General features: G+C 36.0%; 1 long non-coding RNA gene across 1 annotated transcript; it reads right to left on the bottom strand.

Moving 5' to 3' along the window:
- Nucleotides 1-1,279: 1,279 nt before the first annotated feature.
- Nucleotides 1,280-16,472, bottom strand: LOC131526079 (uncharacterized). Its single transcript, XR_009267374.1, has 3 exons — nucleotides 16,395-16,472; nucleotides 4,705-4,797; nucleotides 1,280-1,556 (listed from the first exon to the last, which is right to left on the bottom strand). It is a non-coding gene; the product is annotated as an uncharacterized LOC131526079 (long non-coding RNA).
- Nucleotides 16,473-18,715: the final 2,243 nt, after the last annotated feature.

The following is an 18,715-nucleotide window of genomic DNA, read 5'->3' on the forward strand; positions in this document are numbered from 1 at the left end:
TTTTCACACAGAATCTTCACACAACTTGTCAAGGTTAAGCACCAAAATAAATAAATGCAAAAATAAATCACGAAACGACATACAAGTAGTCAATATGACTCACGCACAACATTACAAGTAATACAAGAGTTTTGTGTGAAAAACCAACTGAAACAATGAATGATGTCATTGACATTTAACCTGCCGAGTTGCATCAAAAAAGCTTTATATTTAATTTAATTTGTTATAGAGAGATATATGTATGTGTGTGTGTGGTTACATGTACACACATTATATTTTTCCTATATGGATGTAAATCATGCATGTATGGAAAACAAATGTGTGAAGATTTTTCCATTTTTCCTGGTTCCACAACAGATCATAACCACAAAGGAGGGGAAATAATGGCAAATTGTCTATTTATGCGTGAACTATTCCTTTCTCATCTGTTATTGCATCTGAAATCTTTTCATATACCTGCAGTACGCATTCACAAAACTCTGAGCGCAGCATTTGGATTAACTGTAAAACTCATGCGAAAGCCTATGAAATAATAAGCGCTTCAATTTGGTTTAATGCAACTGTTCCAGCATATAGTTCTAAACAAGCGGGAAGCTGCATGTCTGTGTGTTTTGTGATTGTTCATTGAAGCTGTGTTAATTGGCTCATATCTCACCTGTAGTGACAAGACCAGCTTTTACCAAGAAAGAAAGGAGTGTTATACACACACACACACACACACACACACACACACAAAATTGCTTTCACTCAACGGCCAGGAAAATTACTGACCACCACAAAATGACAATAAAATCAATCTCAAGGTTTCACTCCATTACATTTCAAATTGATCTCTCTTCAGATATTTTCTCTCTCCTCACCTTCCCTCCATCTCTTTCACATGATACAGTCTCGTGATACATGATATAATGACATATAAATGGCCTCACACCAGATTGACAAATAACCAGAAGAAAGTGAAAATGATAGGTTTTTAAATTTTTTTTTTTTACAAACTAATTATCTTCACACTGTTATTTTTTTACTATGTCCACAATAATTATTAATATATAATATAATATTATTCATACTTTGACAAGCTTTACAAAAAATATTAAAAAAGAAAATATAAATTATTTTAAAAAAGAAACAAAATTAAAAATGCAAAAAGTTGCATTAGTGATTTTATAAAAATAGCCTGCTTGGAGAGCTGTGTGCTTAGCCAAGTTTCCATATGGAAGCTACTGTTATTTCAAAATCACATCCTTCAATTTAAAAGCCAGAACAAATGAATGGGCTCAGCAGGATACGAAAGCATTTTATGCATCAATTTATGTGGCAATTTCAGACTTCACAAAAATGTCTATAGTGTTTTGATCGAAGGAGACTTATTTAGTTACACGTGTGGAGGCAGATGGATTGTATTATCGGAAATTCTCAACAAGATAGAAACTGAAATCCGTCCATGCTGAATGGTTTCCTTTTCAATAATGCACAGAGATGTCATCAGGTTGTGTGCTTGCAGATATCAGGGTCATCTTTTGCTGTCACTGTATTCTTCCTCCAATAGCGTCTGTCTGCAGTAATCAAAGAAGAGAAACATTATGTGAGCGGTTTTGACGAGCGCAGGAGACATGTCTTGTTTTGGCGCCATGTTGCCTTGTGCCTCTTCAATAGTTTGTTACCTTATTTCCAGTAGATGCTCGCAGGTGTAACTGCAATTGTAATTCACAGTTTGGCCTCAAAATAACAACTATAGGTCAAAGTTTATTCGAAGATAATTTATAGGCTATTAAACAATAATTTGTAGGCTATTAAACCATCATATAATGGAGTGAGTGTCCACTTTTTCAGTAGCCTTGTTTCCAGACGTGTTTTTCCCATTAATTGTCTCCTTGGAGATTTCAAAATATCCTCAATAAACAGGTCTAAGCCATGAAGCAAACCAACCAGAGATTAATCACAACATCACAAATACTGATTTTAAGCAAAACTATATGAATTTCTGTAAAAAAATACTGTGTAGGCTAGTTAATGTCTTTAAAGAGAAAATGAACTGCAATCCCATAAAGCAATGCAAAATAGCATTAAACTGAATGGTACAATATTAAAAAATTAATTTGTAGTCTTTATAGTTCCATTTTAAATTTGGCTTTTAAATAAATGACTTAATGTAGTTGAAATTACATTTACTGACGGCTTCAACAGAAGCATTTACTGTACCACTGATTAACATATACCATCAAACTCGTGGTAGATCTTTCTTGAAAGGTTTGTACAGAATCGTAAAAAAAAAAAAAAAAATAATCTAGGGAGAAAATTAATGGGATTTTTGCTTTCAGAACCCAACTATTGCACTGTATTATTCTTCAATAGACATCAGAGAGTTTAAATGCAAACTCACTTTCATTAGCCGCTTTCCTTTCCATAAAGCAAAGTAAGTCATACGATTCAAAATAAACCATAACTTTTTTTTTTTGAAGAAACTTTTCCATGTAAAACTTTTCGCTATTTTTGTCCCTAAAAAAGGCTCTGCTCTTTCCATGTAAGTTTTTTACTGGTTTTTATCATCTACTATGAAAATCACAAATCTGATCACTTACAAAAATAGCAGCACAAACTCTAGAAACTAATGTTTTGGCATAACAAAAAATAAACGAATGACAGTTGTATCAATACTTTTGATCAGTTATGGCAGCTTCTAACTTCTAAAGGCTGATAAAAACAGCACACTCATCCACAAGTAATTCACGCGACCACAGTCCATCCATTAACATCTTATGAGGTGACACGCTGGGCATTTGTAAGAAACAAATCCATCATTAAGACATTTTAACCTTAAACCATTGCTTCTGGCCAACATATGAGTCCATAATCCATAATAACATTTCCTCCAGTGATAAAGTCCATCTCCTGTTGTCCTCTCACATCAAAATCCACAGACTTATTTGTTTAAAATGGTTTTGGACTGTGTTTCCTTGTAAACGGCGCTTGATCTCTGCATATTTCCCTCTTGATTCAGACTAGACGACTTTTTCACTGGAGGAAGCAATATTATAGATAGAGGACTTATATTTCAGAAGGAAGCAGTGTTTGAAGTTTAATAGTCTTGATGGATTTGTTTCTTACAAACAGCTTTTCACTTCACAAAATGTTAATTGATGAAAAAATAACAAATGAATAAAATTGTTCTTAATCTATTTAAACATTGCCACTACAGTGAAATTAGACATCTGTTTACATCAAGGCCATATTAATGATCAGTGCTAAATAATCTTAAATCTAATAAATTATCTCCCCATGCCATCAAATTAAAGTTTCTGTGAGATGCTGCCAAGTGACATGAGTAACCCCAGCTCAAATGAAGACAGAATCCTCCATAATGTCTAATTTCCATTATCTCATCTCAAGAAGTGTGTGAACACCTGCATCCAAGCAACAGCAACAAGACCACAAACAGCTAAAGACTGCAATTTACATAGCAATTAAATACAGCTGTTGGATGTTATGGATGAGAGTGTATATAAACGCAAGATCAAAAAGCATCTTTTTTTTACCTTGTAATTTACATGTCAGACATAGACAACAGCTGTTGTTTTATGTTTCCTTTAAGTGCCGCTAAAACGTCTCAGGTCTAATATCACAAAAAAATAAATAAATAAAATTAAAAAGAATCTAATTTATTCTCCTATGTGTTTTCCACTAGCCAACTCAATTTCAGTTGGGCATGTCAAGCCTATACTGACAGTTTTTGGTAAAATAGTGCCTACTCTGGAGATCTGTCATTGTCAGAATGATAGAGAAGTGACATAAACATCTGCTTCTGATATTTTTTCTCACAATCTGTCATATGAGCTCATCGAAATAAGAACAAAAGCACCACAACATAAACAAACATAACCCATTATAACAGACTGAATTAAAATGCATTTCATGGATGTTTTGGTTTTTTAATGTTTCTGAAAGAAGTCTCTTATGCTTATCAAGGCTGCATTTATTTAATGAAAAATACAGCAAAAACAGTAATATTCTGAAATATTATTACACTGTTTTTTATTTAAATATATTTTATAATTTACTCATTTCTCATGCAAAAAGCTGAATTTTCAGCATCATTACTCCAGCCATACTCAATGTCATATGATTCTTCATAAATCATTCTGATATACTTATTTGTTATGCAAGACACATTTCTTATTATTATCAATTTTGAAAACAGTTGTGCTGCATAATGTTTTTGTGAAAACCATTTATTTATTTATTTTCAGGATTCTTTAATAGAAAGTTAAACAACAACATTTATTTGAACCTTTTAAATGTCTTTACTGTCACTCATATATTATATATATATATATATATATATATATATATATATATATATATACACTGTATATACACCACAAACCTTTTTTCTAATTAATTTAAATAGGGGAGAACGAAAGAAAAATGTTTGATTACACAACCACCAAGAACACACTCAATGTTTACTTTGCTTTTGCTAAGGAAAAGTTTCCACAGACTGATGCTGCTCCCTATAGACTCTAAGTTGCATATATATACCTACACCTTCCCATGAGCAAACCTTCTTTGATGATACAAAATGTTAATCATCTGTTGGCCTGCACTGCTCTTGCTCACTCAGGAACTAGATGTTGCATAATTTAGGAGCAGGGCTCAGATGACTAAATTTAATATGCAAATATAGATTCTTAAACAACGTCTTACCCAAGTTGGCTGGCAAGATGTGCCTTATCAGTCTGGGAGCTTATTTGATGTCTGTGTTCAGCATGAATGATTAGCACAGGTGAATCCAAGTGGCTGTAAAAGAGACATTTCACAAATGAAGCCAGAACCTGTTATGTTACAAGAGTCCAAGATATTATGGTGATATGGAAAAGTGCAAATGTGCAGATGATGTATGTCATCAGGCTTTAGTATAATGTTAAAGTTCAGATCAAGTAAAAAAATGTGGTCTGAATTAGGCTTGGGCGGTAATACGGTAATATGGTATACCGCGGGATCTAAAAATAGCAACGGTATCAGTTTCAATACCGTTATACCGTCATAAAAAACAATGCACTTATATAGGAGACGAGGATATATATTAAATATAATTTATTTAATGCCTAAAAATGCGTATGCTTGGTTGTCATCACGTGACAGCGTGGAGGAGAAAGAGAGAGCGGGGGAAAGATGGCGAGTCGCGCACCAAGTGACCTGGTCTCGAAAAAGAACACAACTTCTGCAGTTTGGCAGTATTTCGGGTTTCGACCGAACGAGAAGGGAGAGGCGGTAAATACGGACGAGGCAATTTGCAAATTGTGCAACAAAAAGGTGACCGCGAGAGATGGAAATACCTCTAACCTAAGGTCGCATATACGAAACCACCATCCACTCACACTGCTGCGAGGATGGACCCGAGTTCACTCAGTGCAACCAACGTGATCTCACAGAATTCCGTGTAATGTTCACGGACTTAATTAACCTCCGAATCTGTGGTGGCATCACGGAATCGCCGAAAATTCCGTGATGGGCTCACAGAAGTGATACCAATGTAAGTCAGTGACAGGCATCAGCCGTGCTCCACGCACGGAAACCCTTAGCATCAATATGCCGACGCGATACTGGGAAATTTATCGTCATCATTATTGTTCAGAACTGGGTAGGTTTAGGGTAGGGGTGGGTCAGGTACTCCAGTGAAAGTATAACTGCATCGGAGTCACTCTTTTTACGTGGTCCGATGCAGCGCTGGTGTTGAACCAGTGAATCCGTGCGTGGACCACGGCTGGTGCCTTCTGTGAGCCCATCACGGAATTTTCGGCGATTCCGTGATGTCACCACAGTTTCGGAGGTTAATTAAGTCCGTGAACATTACACGGAATTCTGTGAGATCAGGTTGGTGCAACAGTTTCAACGCCTCCCGATGCAGGACCAACAACATCTAGGTCCACCGACAGCCGCTTTGCAATACTTTTATAATATGGATGTTTATGTTAATTTAATTCTGTTTGACTGTTGTATTTGCACTTTTTTCTAAACTGCTATTTGTTGCTAATAAAAGTTGTTAATATTGTTGTGCATGTTATTGTTTCAGTATTAGTGTTTGGTATTCAGTTTCTGAACGGTTTAGGCACAAGCCAACAGTTTGGTGACACTGTCTGAGCCTTATGTCATAATTTTTTTATTATTCACGGTAATACCGTATACCGAGGTAAAATAGGGAGGAGGTTTGACGGTATCAGAATTTGGAAACCGCCCAAGCCTAGACTGAATGTTTTGGAAGTCCTCTGTGACACTAAAAACACTGTGCTTTTGGTGTTGTGCTGTTCCTAAAGAGGAGAAGCCAGCTGCTGCCATCTAGTGGATTTACAAAGACATTGTTCTCTATATGTTAGTACTGGGATCAGAGAGATGCAGAAACGTTTAGAAATTTAGAAAGAAAAAAGATGAGTACTTTGTACCCCAATTAATCTGAAATAAGAGTAATGCTTTACAATACAAAAAGTTAGTTGTTAGTTGTAAAGGGGGGGGGGTCATTCCTACAACCAGTGGGTTGGATTTGGTTTCTTGACAGTGACATTATTGTCAGTGCGGAGTAACTAAAGCTTAAAGTGGACACGTAGAGAGAGGAAGAAAAGTAACATAAACACAGACAAAGAAAGTTAATTGTGCCTTCAGGATTGCAGATGTACCTGCCAAGAGAAGTTGGAGGTAAGCATGAGAACAACATGTGTAATGCAGATGTGTAGGTTTATGATTAGATCCATTATCAAGAAAACAACAATAATCCAGTGCAGGGGTTTAAACACATCTATGCTGTAATGTCTGATAATGCACTGTTAAACTTGATGATGCATGATGGGGATTTGTGTTGTGTTAAAACATAATTCTTCGTCTTATTAGTATTTCATGTTGTCATTTTTGATAAATTCATCTCGATTTCGTTTTTCCTTGTGCACAGCTGTGTTAAACGTATTTAACAGATATGTGCATTTATATATTAATTATAACAACTACTTTATATCTGATGGTAGGCTTGTATTTTTACTTTACTGATATCAAAATGTCAGCATTTGAAATGATGTATTTTAACCTCATGCACGTGCACACTGCAACATTCAAAAGTTTGATTCTTTTTCTTTTATTCAACAAGGGCTTTTAACTGATAGTACATTTACATTTATGCATTTAGCAGACGCTTTTATCCAAAGCAACTTACACTGCATTCAAGTTACAGTTTTTTTTTTTTTTTACATTTTATCAGCTCTTGCTTTCCCTGGGAATCGAACCCATGATCCTGGCGTTGCTAGCGACATGCTCTACTATTTGAGCTACAGGAAAGTATATGATAGTATTATGATAGTAAAGACATTTTTAATAATGCAAAATATTTCTATCTCAAATAAATGATGTTCATTGAACTTTCTATTCATAACAAATGGGGGAATCAATGTTTCCACAAAAATAAAAGGGGAACATGATTTTTTTTTTAATCAATGCAGAAAACTGTTCTTTTATTTTGTCATTTTTGATCAAGATAGCAACCTGGTCCATGCATTTTGTTCAGGTGGAAGGTCAATCCCTAAAGTTATTCCTAAAGGCTATTAAATACTAAACAGAATTTGTCACTGTGCCATCTGTCAGACCAGATAGAGAGAGGGAGACATGGGGGGTATATAACCTTCTTTATGACACAACAACAGTCTTGCTGACCTTTGTGACCTCTGAAGCCCCTCTGCCCACCCTGAGTAGGACAAAGGTTGTGGGAACTGGACATTTTCAGCATCTGGATGGTTTAGGTAATGAGTCTCCTTAACGAAACCATAGTAGCTACTCTAAAAGTCATGTAGTATTGCAATAATCTGTAATTGTGGCAACAGGATTAAATTGGTGCTGGCTTGCTTAGATGGGTTTTTAACATCTGTTATTCCACACATTTAATTACATGTAACAATTTAAAAGTTCATCAGTATTCATTGTTATATTTTTTATAATTGAAGATCGTGCACTGCCTAATGCCACACTCTTAAAAGTGCCATATATTTGAATGGACACATGCAGCATGCAACATTTTCATTGAAACATTATACTTTTTTCTGTCTGTTCCTCACAAAGCTATTGCATAACTTAACTTAGAATCTATCTATATCTATATCTATATTAGTGCTGTCATCCAAAATAAAAGTTTTTGTTTACATAATATACTGTATGTGTGTGGGCTATGTATATTTATTATGTATATATAAATACACACACATACAGAACATATTTTAAAATTATTAACATGTATTTACATGTATATATTTATATTAATTTAATTTATATTGTATATAAATATTATATTATATTATATAATTAATATATTTTATATATAAACCTAACATATTTTCCTTAAATATATACATGCATGTGTGTGTCTTTATATACATAATAAATAAACACAGTACACACGTATATTATGTAAGCAAGAAAACGTTTATTTTGGATGCTATTAATCGCGATTAATCATTTGACAGCACTAATATATATATATATATATATATATATATATATATATATATATATATATATATATATATACAGTGGGGCAAAAAGTATTTAGTCAGCCACCAATTGTGCAAGATGAGAGAGGCCTGTAATTTTCATCATAGGTATACCTCAACTATGAGAGACAAAATGAGAAAACAAAATCCAGAAAATCACATTGTAGGATTTTTAAAGAATTAATTGGTAAATTCCTCGGTAAAATAAGTATTTGGTCACCTACAAACAAGCAAGATTTCTGGCTCTCACAGACCTGTAACTTCTTCTTTAAGAGGCTCCTCTGTCCTCCACTCGTTACCTGTATTAATGGCATCTGTTTGAACTCATTATCAGTATAAAAGACACCTGTCCACAACCTCAAACAGTCCAACTCCAAACTCCACCATGGCCAAGACCAAAGAGCTGTCAAAGGACACCAGAAACAAAATTGTAGACCTGCACCAGGCTGGGAAGACTGAATCTGCAATAGGTAAGCAGCTTGGTGTTAAGAAATCAACTGTGGGAGCAATTATTAGAAAATGGAAGACATACAAGACCACTGATAATCTCACCCCGTGGGGTCAAAATGATCACAAGAACTGTGAGCAAAAATCCCAGAACCACACGGGGGGACCTAGTGAATGACCTGCAGAGAGCTGGGACCAAAGTAACAAAGGCTACCATCAGTAACACACTGCTCCGCCAGGGACTCAAATCCTGCAGTGCCAGACGTGTCCCCTGCTTAAGCCAGTACATGTCCGGCCCGTCTGAAGTTTGCTAGAGAGCATTTGGATGATCATATGCTCAGATGAAACCAAAATAGAACTTTTTGGTAAAAACTCAACTTGTCGTGTTTGGAGGAGAAAGAATGCTGAGTTGCATCCAAAGAACACCATACCTACTGTGAAGCATGGGGGTGGAAACATCATGCTTTGGGGCTGTTTTTCTGCAAAGGGACCAGGACGACTGATCCTTGTAAACGAAAGAATGAATGGGGCTATGTATCGTGAGATTTTGAGTGAAAACCTCCTTCCATCAGCAAGGGCATTGAAGATGAAACGTGGCTGGGTCTTTCAGCATGACAATGATCCCAAACACACCACCCGGGCAACGAAGGAGTGGCTTCTTAAGAAGCATTTCAAGGTCCTGGAGTGGCCTAGCCAGTCTCCAGATCTCAACCCCATCGAAAATCTTTGGAGGGAGTTGAAAGTCCGTGTTGCCCAGCAACAGCCCCAAAACATTACTGCTCTAGAGGAGATCTGCATGGAGGAATGGGCCAAAATACCAGCAACAGTGTGTGAAGACTTACAGAAAACGTTTGACCTCTGTCATTGCCAACAAAGGGTATATAACAAAGTATTGAGATGAAATTTTGTTACTGACCAAATACTTATTTTCCACCATAATTTGCAAATAAATTCTTTAAAAATCCTACAATGTGATTTTCTGGATTTTGTTTTCTCATTTTGTCTCTCATAGTTCAGGTATACCTATGATGAAAATTACAGGCCTCTCTCATCTTTTTAAATGGGAGAACTTGCACAATTGGTGGCTGACTAAATACTTGTTTGCCCCACTGTATATACATATATATATATATATATATATATATATCAAATCAAATCAAATCAAAATTTATTTATAAAGCACAATAAAAACAACAGTAGTTGACCACTGTGCTGTACAAACCTTGCTAATAACAAAAAAAAAAAAACAATTATAAACAGTTTTGACCACAAAACACTAGAGAGACTCTAAGAACAGTTATGAGCCCTAGAAAAAAGGTACGTTTTTAACTTAGATTTAAATTCAGATTCCGAAGAAACTAATCGCCGGGAGACTGGAAGACTATTCCATAATTTTGGCCCAGCAATTGAAAAGGCACGGTCGCCCCTCAGCTTCAGTCTGGATCTAGGGACCATCAACACTCTTTATAAGTACTTTATACTTTATAGTATATACATACATACATATTTGCATATATATATATAAAACATCATATTTTTCAACATTAATATGCAGTATCTTACAGAAGTGAGTACACCCCTCACATTTTTGTAAATATGTTATTATATCTTTTCATGTGACAACACTGAAGAAATGACACTTTGCTACAATGTAAAGTAGTGAGTGTACAGCTTGTATAACAGTGTAAATTTGCTGTATACTGTGATACTGTAAACTATTTGTGATATGATCATATGAAATATGTGAATGTGCAAAACATCTGATAAGTGCAGGAAACTGTAAAACTATTTGTGTTATAAGCCACTGTTTATGATTATGATAATAATCTAAAATAACATGATAACAAATACCAGTAACGGACTGAATACCAATAACTGGAAACATATGACATCGGAAGACTAGCACATTTAAGAAAATGGTTGCATTTACATTGAAAATTAATGGCCACATGGATTACTATTATAGGCCTACTATTTATCATGCCACTGGGGGTTTGACAGACACAGTCACTATGAACTGCTTTACAGTACATAAAAATGCAACAGTTTTACTGTTATAAAAATAATATGAAAATTCTTTAAAAAAAATGAATTTTGTGTTCCAAAGAAAGTCTTCTGATCATACTAAAATAAAAGGCTGCAATGGCCACAAATATTATTAATGTTAAAAAAAAAAAAAAAAAAAGCATATGCACATTAAAACATACATACAATAAAACAAATATCTCAGTTCTGAGTGGTTTGCTAGATAATACTGAGTGTGTTTGTGAATGGCTCCTTGCAGCTGTAAACATTCCCGACTGGAAGCTGTAATACAGACCATCTGATCTTTCAGTCCGATGTTTGCTGCTGCTGGTGGCCCCTTCCGACTAAACACCCACCCACCCACACACATATCTATCTATTATGTTATACATCAAATTGATTTGGTTCACTGTGAACAATTCTCAACTGAATCCCATACTGAGAATACATTTTAATGTATTTTTCCACAGTTCCATGATGATTTTTCCATGATGGTTTTGAACTCAATTATTCCTCTGTATGTAACAGTGAGCCTGCAGGTTATGGGTTATTATAATTAACAGACCATAATATTAATTTCATAATTATTGTATCATTGTGTGTATCAAACACTAAGCAGGTAAAGAAACCATCAAATAAATTCTGTTAAACATATTTACACAGTTTACATTCAATTTCTGACCGATTTGATTCCACATTTAGATGGTTCATGTAATATGGTAAATAATAAGAGAGTTCATATACAGACACTAGAGGGCGATAAGTGTTGCTGCTTGTCTTTATTTTCTAGCTAAAGGTTTTAATCTGTGACTTTATGCCGTAGCTGTAATGACTGCTCCCTTTAAGTGTAATCTTTTCACTTTACATGCTTTGTAATGATAGTTGCAGCAGGGCAGAGCGGTACACAACTTAACAGGCTTTCTCAGTTTGTGTAAATCCACTTTTTTTCCACATTATTTTAACACATGTCTGGTGCAAATATATAGCATTGCTTCATTAATACAGGGTACACTTTTTTCTTTATTTACCTGAAAACATTAACACTTTATAATAACTTTTATTAACAAATGTTATAGAATTCTTAACGGAACATTAGTTTGCTTGTTAATGTTTACTAATAATGTTAAGGACTGGTTTGGTGGTATGGGTATGATTAAGGGTTGGTTAAGTGGTCAATAGTGTATAAGGGTCAGTTTGATTACTATAAGGGAAGACGATTCAATCTGCTAATATTACATTATTTTGATAAAAGATAAATGAAAAAAATTATCCTGTTGACGTACGATTCAAGAATATTCTGTTTAATGATAGATAAACAGTAGTATACTAATATACTGTAACTGTTGAAGCCATAAAAACAAGTTTTGCACACGAATAACAATGTGTGGTATAGCAAGCATTTAGCTAAACTTAACTAACCACCCTTTACACAAACGTTACACAAAAGTAAATTAAAAAATAAACTTCATCGTTGTATAATTTCCTTCCTGTAAATTAAAAAATAAATAAATAAAAAAAATAAAAAATGCATGAATGTATGTATGAATGAATGTATGAAGTTTAATGGCATAAGCATTAAATAATGATCCGTTAAGCTTTGTATAGTGTTCGTTAATGATTTATCAATGAAGCTTTTAATAATTGTAAACCATCTGTCAAAATCAATTGAAGGTTTTTTATTTTTTTTTATTTTTTTTTTTAGTGCATGAGCATATGAACGGAAATTATATTATTATAATTATATTATGTAACACAGTTCGTAGATCGGGAAGAAGGAGGCGGGAACCGGCGAACATTTAAACAAAGTTTTTAATAAAATAAACAAACATCAAAGTAAAGCGGCAGCCCCTCACGGACGACTGCCGCACATAAAATACAAAATAAAAGTCCAGGCCTGGGGTGTATTCCAGAAAGCATGGTAAACTTACCGTCAGATAAACCCTGAACTTTCGGTTGATTAACCCCAAACCTTGCTTACTCGAGGTATGTGGTTCCAAAAACACGTCCGGGAGTAAGTTCATTCAACTCGGAGTATGTTCCTGATTAAGACTCAAGACATTCTCAACAGAGCGACGAATCTACGAGTCACTATGGAAACGGACTCTAAGAATAAGCGCGCCATAATGCTTCTTTCTTCTTCTTTTGTTCAAAGGTCATGTAGGCCTCATGCTTAGTGCATATCGCCACCTAATTGATGGTTTTGCAATCATTTTTATTTTTTTTCCGTTTAATCTTTAATCCTTGAGAATAAGAATTATATTGTTTGTTTGATGCTAATTATATATTAAGTCATATCAGATATGTATTTTTATTATAGAAATGCATTATAGAAAATGCCGATCCATGTGTGAGATGATAATATAAAATGTAATAAATATATGTATAGGCTAATATAATAAATTAAACATTACATTTTCATAGTAGTGTTTTATAATTTATACAGATAGCTGTTATATATGCCAATAAAATATAATAACCATATTAGAGCAATATATAGGCTAACCTTATTTATTACTTATTTTAGCGCTTTATCATTAAAATAGCATACAAATATATATATATATATATATATAGTAGGCTATATACATAACTGTATTGTAATAATATGTAATATTGTGCGCTATCTGTCACGCCCACTGAAGGCTCGTCAGTAGATCATACATGCTCTGATAGCGCTGAAGTGAACTAACCCTGGAACATAACCTGCTCCTGAGCAGGTTATCTTCAGAAAACAAGTTGCTATGGTTACTACATACCCTGAAAGTAACCTCTGATTTTGGAACCGAAAGCTGAGGTTATCCGCTCGCTTAGCCTCAAACATACCCAGGTATGTCACATAACCTGCTTTCTGGAATACACCCCTGGTCCTCTCTCCTCTTCCACTGTCGTCACTCCTCCTTTTATCCTTCCGGAGCTCCTCCGTGGGACTCGAGACCGGCGAGTGGCGCAGGTGTCGCTCATTATCATTAACTCCACCGGCCTCGCTCCGTTCCCACGGCTCTCGGCCCCGCCCCACTTGCCACATATTATATATATTATAAAAACACAGCTATAAAGCATAGGTCAAAACAGGGCAAACATGAAGAAACACATTCAGAAAACTGCAGTTGAAATAATAATTTCTAAACATTCTGGTTCTCCCTCTCAGTCTTTATTCACCTTTCTCTCATGGGTTGTCATTTGAATAGGTCAATACGTATACATCAATTTTGCTAACATCATGGAAAATAAGCGGTTTCATAATAAGCTGTGATCATAAGCCGTTTCTCAATATTGCCTGTACTTGTCTTTCTGTGCACCTCGCTGCACAAAGGACTATTCCATTTCAAAGTTCTCAGCCAAGCACAGTTCAAATGCCCCTTTTATCTTTTAATGAAAAGCCCCATTTACTGAGGATTTATCAGGAGATGAGCCTGGCACATGATGAAGGAATACCTTTCTCTCAAAGGAAATCTTGCTGAAAACTGGAAGATTTGGATACAAAAAGTGTAATTATTTCTTAAGGCTAATGGCATTGCTGCCAAGTCCAGAAAGTGCAATGTGCCAGTTTTTAGCACATTACAGGTAAGGAGGCTATAAAAGTTTGCAATATTATTGAATTTCAAGAAAACAAGAAAGACAAAATTTACGTACTAATCCAAAGCACTCAATGAATAAGTAGACATGCACAAAATCAATAAACAAAAGAACAAACAAGACTAAGCAAAAAGAAGTTCATCGTGAATTAAATGAAGACACGAAATACAGCAGGAACATGAAAATGCCCCGCCTTTGGACTAGCATGTAAATTGTGCAATAAAAAGAACCGCTTTGCAAAAAAAATTGCAGAATTGAACATTAAAACTAAGAGAAGCACACATGTGAGCAAACTGAAGAAGTTCAGATGACATACAAGTAAAAAAGCACAAGCTGTGACAATAGAAATGCAGAAGGATACTAAGAAGTGGTCAGAGAAACTCAAGAAAAAAGAAAAGTTGCATTTAAACTGGACAATGGTGCAGAATGCAATGTTCTGTCATTAAATATTTTCAACTCACTGGGCATCAAGAAGAAAATGAATAAATCTGCCTACAAGTTGCTTACACACTGAGGACACCAGATGTCACCAGTGGGCCATAAGCTGCTGCTCTATGAGCATGAGGGACAAAAGCACAGAATTAAATTTCAAACACACTCCTGCAATATTAGGAAGAGTCACGTGTCAAGCATTAGGCATGATAAAGAGCCTACATGAAGTGAAATTTTGACAACAGCACACTAAAAGAATATGAAGATCTATTCAGTAGTCTAGACTCTAGGATGCATGCCAAAATAGACTAGAACAAACTAGTTCATGCCACACAAATAGTTCCAGTTGCCCTGGGGGATAATTAACGAGAAAATAAACAAGCTCTACTAGGGGTGACCCCGAATAGTCGATGATTCGATGCTTCGATTCGAGGAGCCCGATTCGACTCCCAATCTCACAGTCGAATATTCGCGGGGTGTTATGATCATGCCATTTTGGCTATATGGGGGTGCTCAAATGTCTGATTTCACATAGAACTACCGGTTTTCTCCCAATAAGTTAATATACAGCCTATTATGATAATGCTGTAAATAAGTCTGAAAAGAAAAAAAAGCTTTAAATAAATATTTTAACGTGCGTGAATAAATCCAACCACCCCTATAGATTTAAGTTTCACTTTCCATAATCCGTGACCGACAGAGGAGCATCTTGGCGGCAAGGACTTAAAACTTTAACAAGACTCAAACTGATGCAGAGTGAAAGACTGGATTTTTTTCGATCAGGTAGGATACAAGTGATTTCAAAACATTTCAACCGGTTTATATCGTGTATATATTATTTATCTCATATAAGATGCATTTGGTTGAGTCGCTGCAGTAAAGCGCTTTATTGAACAGTGATTATCTCTTCAGTGCGCAGCGCGAGCAGGACAAACAACTATGCAGAATATTAATGACTATGACTGGGACTGTCATATACACATAACATTATAATGAGAACACTATCATAATAAAACGCTGTGAATTTAGTTCCCGTGTTTCTGCACGTTGTTGCGTCAAGAACGGCAAGATTCGAAAATTCCGATTCGACTATGAAAATCCTTAGTCGGGGACACCCCTAAGCTCTACAGACGTTTCTGAGTATGCTGCAGTATCTTGCCAAGTTCATTCCGAATTTAAGTTGTCAGAAGTAAATGCACCCTTCAGGCAGTTGCTTGAGAGCAACACTGAATAGATAAAAAGCTCTGGATGCATAGGAGCGGCCTTACCGCAAGATCAAAGACCAGTAACATACGGATCGCAAGCGAATGAAACAATCTCAAATGAAACAAAAAGAAATGCCAGATCAGAACATCATAGATCAAAGATCAAGAACATTGTTCATGTACTCACCGCTGATTCAGCCATTGTATTCAGATGTGAGACATTCCATCAGTATGCCCACGGTAGAGAAGTTCAAGTAGAAAGTGATCACAAACTACTGGAGAGTATATTTAACTCTTTCACCGCCAGCGTTTTTAAAAAGTTGCCAGCCACCGCCAGCGTTTTTGATGATTTTCACCTAACTTTGACGGCCCTCAGAATATTTTCTGCTATGAATATAAGAACATATTATATATCAAAATAAAGAACCAAGTCTCTGCTTTTAAACAAAAAAAACAAAACTATTTTATTCTATCTTCATGTGTTCATGTTTTATGACCATTTGAATACAGGTGGGTACCATTTTGGACAAAAAACTGAGAAAAAATGCATTTTTATCAAAGTAGTGCATTTTCATGCAAAATACATTCAGATGTCATATTCTTTCACCTGTAAATAATTATATGAATAATTTAAATTGCATTCAATAAACAGAACAAACAGACACACACACACACACACACAAACATATACATACATATGATTATACACACAGGCTACATACATACATATGCATACATATACTGTACATGCACACACACACACACACACGTACACACACAAACACACACACACACACACACAAACATATACATACATATGATTATACACACACACACAGGCTACATACATATGCATACCTATACTGTACATGCACACACACACACACATATATATACATGATTATACACACACACACACACAGGCTACATACATACATATACTGTACATGCACACACACACACACACACACACACACACACGTGCACACACACACAAACATATACATACATATGATTATACACACACAGGCTACATACATACATATGCATACATATACTGTACAGACAGATAGATAGACAGACAGATAGATAGACAGATAGATAGATAGATAGATAGATAGATAGATAGATAGATAGATAGATAGAGCCCACACACACACACCACACACACACCCCTATTCAGATCGACGGATCGGTTATAACTTCAGATGTTTCTGTGTCTGTAAATGCATCTCTCTCACTGACTACATCGTCCAGATCAGATTCAAAATGGTCAAAGCATGATCTACATAGGCTATGAGCAACGTAACAGAACACTGGACCTAAACAACGGTGCCCCTTCTCCCCGTTTTGTTTTCTCGTTTTTTGATAGTCCTTTTGTTTTCTCTTTTTTTTTCTTCCCATGGAAGTCGCCGCTCGTTTCTCCGCCTTAGCCTCCCCTTCATGGAGTATGCGTGGGAGTTCTACAGGATCGCCACGAGTACAGCGCAGAGAGGGCTCCAGTCCCCGAGTCTAGCCCAGGGAGGGCTCCATTCCCCCAAGCCAGCCCAGAGAGGGCTCCAGATCCCGAGTACAGCCCAGAGAGGGCTCCAGTCCCCGGATCCAGCCTAGAGAGGGCCCTGAGCTTCCTGAGCACCCATTAGATGTTGTACATCCCCATTGGATGTTGTTAAGGGAGGGGGGAGTAAATGTCAGTCCTGTGTCCCCATGTCTTGTGTTTTTCTCCCCTTGTGCCTTCCTTGACCTAGTTTCTCCCTCCATGCCCATATTTGGCCCTTCCTGTTCCTGTCCCCATTTAGTTCTATATGCTTCAGCTGTGTTCTATTAATTTCCTCGTTTACTCCTAGCATTTAAGCCCTGTGTTTCCCTGTCTCCAGCATCCAGTGTTATACATCTCTGTGCTATGTGTGTGACTCCTGGCTTCCCTGTGTTTCCCAATGTGGATTAATAAAGATTGTTTATTTATGAATGTCCTTCGGCTCTGCGCTCCTCGTTTCCAGCACAGCAGCAGCAGCAGCAACGTGACATGTACAGGTTATAACAGGAATTGTGCAATTAAGTTCCAAGGCTAAACCTCAAGTGTCATAAAAACACCATCAAAGTAGTTCTGAATCTGATACCATATAGTTTTGAAGTTTATAATAGGCAAATGATTACAATAGGCATATTGTTAAGTCATGCAAAGGCAACCTGTTGCCAAAGTGTAGCCTTCAAATGAATATGCCTTTATGGTCAGTATAAAAATAATGATGTTTGAACAGTCTTGCTTATCTTACTTATTTTATACATCTACAAATACATCTGCTTTCTCCTTGCGTCAAAAACCAGTAAGTAGAAAACATTAAAGGTCACATGGCATGAAAATTTCACTTTATGAGGTTTTTTAACATTAATATGAGTTCCCCTAGCCTGCCTATGGTCCCCCAGTGGCTAGAAATGGCGATAGGTGTAAACCGAGTCCTGGGTATCCTGCTTCGCCTTTGAGAAAATGAAAGCTCAGATGGCCCA

This window comes from Onychostoma macrolepis, chromosome 19 (genome assembly GCF_012432095.1).
Source record: "Onychostoma macrolepis isolate SWU-2019 chromosome 19, ASM1243209v1, whole genome shotgun sequence".
In the NCBI taxonomy this organism is placed as follows: Eukaryota; Metazoa; Chordata; class Actinopteri; order Cypriniformes; family Cyprinidae; genus Onychostoma; species Onychostoma macrolepis.